The sequence below is a fragment of the Orycteropus afer genome, unplaced genomic scaffold (genome assembly GCF_000298275.1).
Source record: "Orycteropus afer afer isolate SDZICR_OR568_19922 unplaced genomic scaffold, OryAfe1.0 scaffold00044, whole genome shotgun sequence".
In the NCBI taxonomy this organism is placed as follows: domain Eukaryota; kingdom Metazoa; phylum Chordata; class Mammalia; order Tubulidentata; family Orycteropodidae; genus Orycteropus; species Orycteropus afer.
In genome coordinates this window covers 1410077-1417143 of record NW_006921631.1, presented here as the reverse complement: position 1 = coordinate 1417143, position 7067 = coordinate 1410077, and the positions used below count along the sequence as shown (strand labels likewise).

The window sequence follows — 7067 nt, the reverse complement described above, 5'->3', positions numbered from 1 at the left end:
CACAAGCCATGATATTTCCAATTGCCTCGTATGCATGTAAGAGCTGGACAATGAATAAGGAAGACCAAAGAAGAGTTGATGCTTTTGAGTTGTGGTGCTGGCGGAGAATGCTGAAAGTACGATGGACTGCTAGAAGAACTAACAGATCTGTCCTGGAGGAAGTGCATCCAAAATGCTAGTTTAAATTGATTCAATCCTTCTTACTTGTCTTTCTATCTTAGGTTTAATCTTGTACATCTCCTTTGGAGAAATATCTGTTCAAGTGGTTTGTTCATTTTTTAAAATGGGTTGTTTGTCTTTTGTTGTGGAGTTGTTAGAGTTCTGTATATATTCTGGATATTAAACCCTTATTGTATATATATATATTTCCCAAATGTTTTCTCCATTTCTGTAGGTTGTCTTCTCACTTTGTTGATAAAGTCTTTTGCTGCACAAAGGTTTTCAAATTGATAAATTCCAATTTATCTGTTTTGTCTTTTGTTACCCATACTTTTGCTGTCATATCTAAGAATCCATTGTTGAAAACATTTGAACGATTACCTTTACACTTATTCTAAGAGTTTTATGGTTTTAGTTCTTTGATCCATTTTGGGTTAATTTTTGTATATACTGTAAGGTGTGGTCCAGCTTCATTCTTTTGCATGTGTAAATCCAGTTATCTAGGCATCATTTATTGAAGGGAATATTCTTTTCTCATTGAATGGACTTAGCATCTTTGCCAAATATCAATTGGCAAGAGATGTATGGGTTTATGACTTTCTATTCTATTCCATGGTCTATATGTCTATTATTATGCCAGTACAAGCCTGTTTCTTATTACTCTAATTTTATAATATGTTTTGAGATCAGGAAGTGGTCTTAGTTCTACTTGATTATTTGAGAAGCTTGTAATTCCTCATAAATTTGAGCCTAACTTCTCTATTTCTGCAAAGAAGGCTGTTAGTATTTTGCAAAAAGGATGTGCAGCATCTTATGATGCTGGAGGCAGAATCTTATGACTTCCTCGAACCTCAAAAGGGGAAAACAGAGTCACCATCAACAGCCCAAGGCTTATCCTATGAGGCCAGACATGCTGCCACCCTCCAGCCTTTTCATCAGTTCTGACACCAACTGTCCCTCCCATGACACTCACTACTTCTTGGCTGGGTTCGATAATTCATTCCAATGGCAGGGATTGTGGACCTGGCAAGGGATCAGGCAGTGTCTCGTTCTGCTGTGCATGGGGTCGCTATGAGTCGGAAACGACTCAATAGCACCTAACAAGAACAACAGGAAAGGTTTTCTATTAAAGTCATTGATAAGACATAGGTGTTGTCATGGTTTGAATTGTGTCCACCCAAAAATTGTGTCAACCAGGCTGGGCCCTGATTCTCAGTGGTTTGTTAGTTACATACCAAAACCAAACTCACTGCTGTTGAGTCAGATCTGATTCATAGCGACCCCTCCTTGGGTTTCCGAGGTGGTATCACTATGGAAGTAGAATGCCCAATCTTGCTTCCGAGAAGTGGCTGCTGGGTTTGAACCACCAGCCTTCAGGTTAGCAGTCAAATGCCTTAGGCTCTATGCCATCAGAGTTAGTTACATAATATGATTTAATTTGAAAGTTATACAATGATGTAATCATCCCCCATGATGTGATCTGATGTGATCAGCTAATCAGTTATAAGGGGATTAAGGTGGGATACAACACCTTTATTCAAGTCACAGCCCTGATCTGATATAAGGGAAGTTTCCCTGGCCTCAATCACATTTTATCTTACAAGAGATAAAAGGAGAGAGAAGCAAGCAGAGAGAGGGAGAACTACTACCACCAAGAAAGAAGAGCTAGGAGTGGAGCACAGCCATTATACCCAGATTCCCTGTCCTGGGTCCCTCTTAAACCCAGAGGAAATTTGATGCTAAGACACATATAGATCTCCTAGGAACACCCGACCCACAGATGTTGAAAGGAGACAAGGACAGAGCCAACAGAGGGAGAAAAACTTTCCCTACAGCTGGTGCTCTGAATCTGAACTTTCAGCCTCCTAAACAGTGAAAGATTAACTTTCTGTTTGTTAAAGCCATTCACTTGTGATATTTCTGTTATAGCAGCACTAGATACCTAAGATAGATGTCTATTATCACTACTATCACTTAACATTGATCTGAAAGCATTAGTCAACACAATAAGAAAAAGAAATTAAGATATAAAAGGAAAGGAGGTAACAAAATTCAAAATCAAGAAAAAGACCAGACTAATTAATCGGATAGAGGCTGGTAGAACTCCCAAGGCTTTGGCCCTTAGACACTCTCCAAACCTGGAACTGAACACATGGGGGATTACCTTTCAGACAAATAATAGATATACCTATAAAATAAACAATAACGTGTGAGGAGTGTTGTCCCCAGAACAATCAACAATAGGAGACCAAAGCAAAGTTCAGAAAGCAGGAAGGGGCAGCAAAGAAGGAAGAATGGAAAAGGGGAACCCAGAGATGAAGTAGGAAGAATGCTGATACATTGAGAAGATTGCAACTAATGTCACAAATAAAACCAGTATAAATTGTTGAATGTGAGACTCCCATGCTCTTTAAACTTTTACCCAAACCACAATAAAATAAATAAATAAAGGAGGTAATTATCATCATTTTTATTTTATTTTTTTTTCTTCTATTATGTTCCCTTCTACTGTGTTCTTAGCATATAAGTCTATTTCTGAATTGTTATTCTCTAATTAGTTGGAAAGCCTAGTTGGTTTTATTGAAGACCACAAATCTTTATAGTATTTAGGATGGAGGCATCTTTCAAAAATAAAAAAGACCCAAATGAATAGTTGGATTTTATTGCATCGAAATTATCACTCATAGTTCACGGACATGATCTGGCGTTATTTCTGTAACTGGACAATTCTTAGATCTTACTCATCAGCTTATTGAATGCTTCCTTTTTCACAAACATAAATACCACCAAAAATTTTTCAGATATCCTTGTTTTTAACTGTTGTGGCTTGCTGAATTTGGCATAAGTTCAATGTCATTTTCTTCAAGGACTAACTCGTCTTTCTGAGCTTGAGACATGAAACAAGCCACACCTGGCCTCATCTGAAACCTACAGATGTATTTTTCATCCTAGAAGTCTCAGATTTCAACAAGACACCTGCCCTCCTGAATAATGACATTGTTGATGGGAAAGTGAGCATACACAGACTTCATCTTGCAATGGAAGCCCCAGTTAACACACTTGGTCATGTTCTATACATGACTAAAGATAGTGTGAACTGTAGTCGGTTCCTTTCAATTTCCCCACCATTTGTCAACAGGAAGACTCTTCTTTTTCTTTCCAAGGAGACTAAATTCTACACTGATTAGATTGAAGTCTCTTCGCAAGGTTCCTCTGAGGCCCTTCCTATAAATGTGTCTCCCTTCAGAGTGGTATCAAAATTTTCTGGAATGTCAACAGTCTGGTTACTGAGAATGGTCTTCATTCTCAGAGCAGATTCAGCAAAGAGCAAATATACCATCATTTTTAAATAATATAATTGTACACCTGAAAAAAAAGGGAGGCGGAATCAAAACAATTATAGCAATAAATGAACTCAGCAAGATGATAGCTTTTATGCATAGAAAAATTAAGCAGCAGTTGGAGGATCAAAGAGAAGAATAGTCCCATATACAAAAGCAACAAGAACAAAAAAAAAGTCTTGAAATACACTAAACCAGAAGTAAATAAGATTAATGTGAACAATATTTTAAATGTTGTTTAGTATTATAACACACACACACACAAAGGCATACAAACATTTACAGATAGTTATAGCATGTTCTTGTTAAAAAATATCTACAAATGTAAAGGTTTCACTTCCACCTAAGTTGATTTGTAAATTTGATGGTTTTTTAATTTTGTTTTTAGAAAATAGGGATGAGGCTAGGTTAGTGGACTCTAAAGACCAGACAGAAAAATAAACAAGTAAAAATTCCAGAGAGTTTCTGAAAAAATAAACTGACGAGAATAAAATTATTCTTACGGAGGTCTTAATACATAATAAATATATTAAAAATGTAAAATTTTGTACTTGCACATGAATAAACATACAAACATATGGGAGAGAAAAGAATCTCTAGAAATAGATCCAAATACACATTGACATCAAGTTGATTCTAACTCATGGTGATACCATGTGTGTCAGAGTAGAATTGTGTTCCATAGGGTTTTTAATAGCTAATTTTTCAGAAGTAGATCAAGAAGCCTTTCTCCCAAGGGGTCTCTGGATGTTCTCTAACCTTCAACCTTTTGGTTAGCAGCCAAGATCATTAACCATAGGCAGTATTTCAAGGTGATATTAAAAATAAAGGCTATACAATAACTTGTGATGGGAAAGCTTGGTAGCCACATGGTAAATATAAATTTGGATGCATATCTCACCAGAATAAATTCTAAATTGGTTAAAGATTTAAATGTAAAAAGAGAAATCATAAAAGTACTACAAGAAACTATGAAAAATGTTGTATTCTCAAGTAAGAATGCAAGTAAGATCTTACTGAAGATAATTCAAAAACAGTTGCAGCAGTATATTGACAGAGAACTTCCAGAGGTGCAAGCTGGATTCAGAAGACGTGGAATGAGGGATATCATTGCTGGTGTCAGATGGATCTTCGCTCAAAACAAAGAGTACCACAAAGATGCTTACTTATGTTTTATTGACTATGCAAAGGCATATGATTGTGTGGATCATAACAAATTATTGATAACGTTGAGAAGAATGGGAATTCCAGAACACTTAATTATACTCATGAGGATCCTGTACATAGACCAGGAGGCTGTCATTCAAACAGAAAAAGGGAACCATGCGTGGTTTAAAATCAAGAAGGGAGTGCATCAGATCAGGGTTGTATCTTTTCCCCACACTTATTCAACCTATATGCTGAGCAAATAATCCAAGAAGCTGGACTATATGAAGAGGAATGTGGGATCAGGATTGGAGGAAGACTCATTAACAACCTGTGATATGCTGACAACACAACTTTGCTTGCTGAAAGTGAGGATGACTTGAAGCACTTAATGATAAACATGGAAGAATACAGTCTGCAGTATGGATTACATCTCAATATAAAGAAAACAAAAATCCTCACCACTGGACCAAAAAGCAGCATCACGATAGATGGAGAAAAGTTTGAAGTTGTCAAAGACTTCACATGCTTGGTTCTACAGTCTGCTGATGGAAACAGCAGTCAGGACATCAGACAACGTATAGCACTGGGCAAACTGGCTGCAAAGGACCTCTTTCAAGTGCTGAATAGCAAAGATATCTACTTGAGGACTAAGGTGCGCCTGACACAAGCCATGGTATATTCAATCGCCTCATATGCACTGAGAACTGCACAATGAATAAGGAAAACCAAAGAAGAGTTGATGCTTTTGAGTTGTGGTGCTGGCGGAGAATGCTGAAAGTACCATGGATTGCTAAAAGATCTAACAGATCTGTCCTGGAGGAAAGGCAGGCAGAATGCTCCTTGGAAGTGAGAATGGCCAGACTTCATCTCACCTACTTTGCTCATGTTGTCAGAGGTACCATTCCCTGGAGAAGGATGCCATGCTTGGTAAGGTGGAAGGTTAACAAAAGAGGGGAAGGCCCTCAATGAGATGGACTGACACAGTGACTGCAGTGATGGGCTCCAGTACAGCAAGGATCATGGAGCTGGTGCGGGACTGGGCAACATTTAGTTCTGTTGTGCAATAAGGTCGCTATGAGTCGGAAACAACTCAATGACACCTAACAACAACAAGTAAGAAAAGTTTCTCTAAGTATAAACAAAATCCAGAAGCCATGAAAAAGATTGAAAATTTGAGTATAAAAAATTAATAAAAAAAAAATTTGTTTGGCAAGAATTATAATAATCAGAATCAAAATCAAACAAAAATTCAGGAGAAAATATTTGCATAAAACATAAAGAACTAATTTCTCTAATAGGGAAAGAGCTCCTACTGTTGTTGTTGTTGTTATATGCCGTGGAGTCGGCCCCAACTCATAGCGACCCCTCCTTGGGTTTCCGAGGCTGTATCACTATGGAAATAGGATTGCCCAACCTTCCTTCCGAGGAAAAAAAGATCAATAATCTAGTAGATAAATGAACAGAGGATGTGAACAAATAAACCACATTAAAGGAAATACAGTACTTGAATAAGTGAAAAGGCCAAGGGATGTTAACTAAGTACAATAAAGACATACACACATGATTTTTGTTTGTTTGTTTTGTTTTGTGACATGATTACAAACCCTGCAGAATAACAACTTCCTCCCATTTCCTCCTTGTGGATATCGTTTCCCTGTGTCCTTCTTGCCTATGCATTCCTGCCTCTCTAACTTTCTCCCTGTGCAAATGCTGCCCTTCTGATCTCCTATTGTTCTAAAGAATGTATCTCCCTGGTGCAGTTGTTTATCTCATGGGCTCATAGGCCTGTCTATTGTTTGGGTGAGAGTTAAGCCATGGGAGTGAGTTCCAGGCCTTAAGGGTGATTTGGGGCCATAGTCTTGGGGTTTCACCAGTTTCTTTCTGACCAGTAAATCTCATCTTTTTCATGTTTTTTAATTTTGTTCAATGTTTTTCTCCCACTCTATCCAGGATCTCCTTTCTGAGTGGTTGGTATCAGGCACCATCTAGTTCTTCTGGTCTCAGGACCATGTGGGCTGATGTTCTCATGGTCCATTAGTCCTTTGGACTGTTTCTATGCATCTTTGATTTTCTTAACTCATCTTTGCTCCAGATGAGGAGAGACCAATAGTTACAACTTAGATGGCTGCTTGCAAGCTTTTAAGACTTCAGTCAGTACTCACTGAAGTAGGATATAGAATAATATTTTTGTGTACTATGTGGTGCCAATTGAGCTTGACATCCCTTACAACCACAGTTCTAAGCCTGCAGGCCAGGTGACTCACTCCCTCAAGGTGTATAGTTGTGGCTAAGAAGTTATCCTAACTTTGCTCATATGTACATTTTTATAGCACATACAAATAAGTATGTAGGAATATCATCTGCCAAATCTATGTATGGTCATGGGTATATTCTGATCTTCTTGCCTGTCTACCTATG

General features: G+C 37.8%; 1 pseudogene; it reads right to left on the bottom strand.

Annotated features, from left to right (window-relative positions):
• Positions 1-2908: 2908 nt before the first annotated feature.
• Positions 2909-3463, bottom strand: LOC103194323 (annotated as a pseudogene).
• Between the last annotated feature and the right edge of the window lie 3604 nt (positions 3464-7067).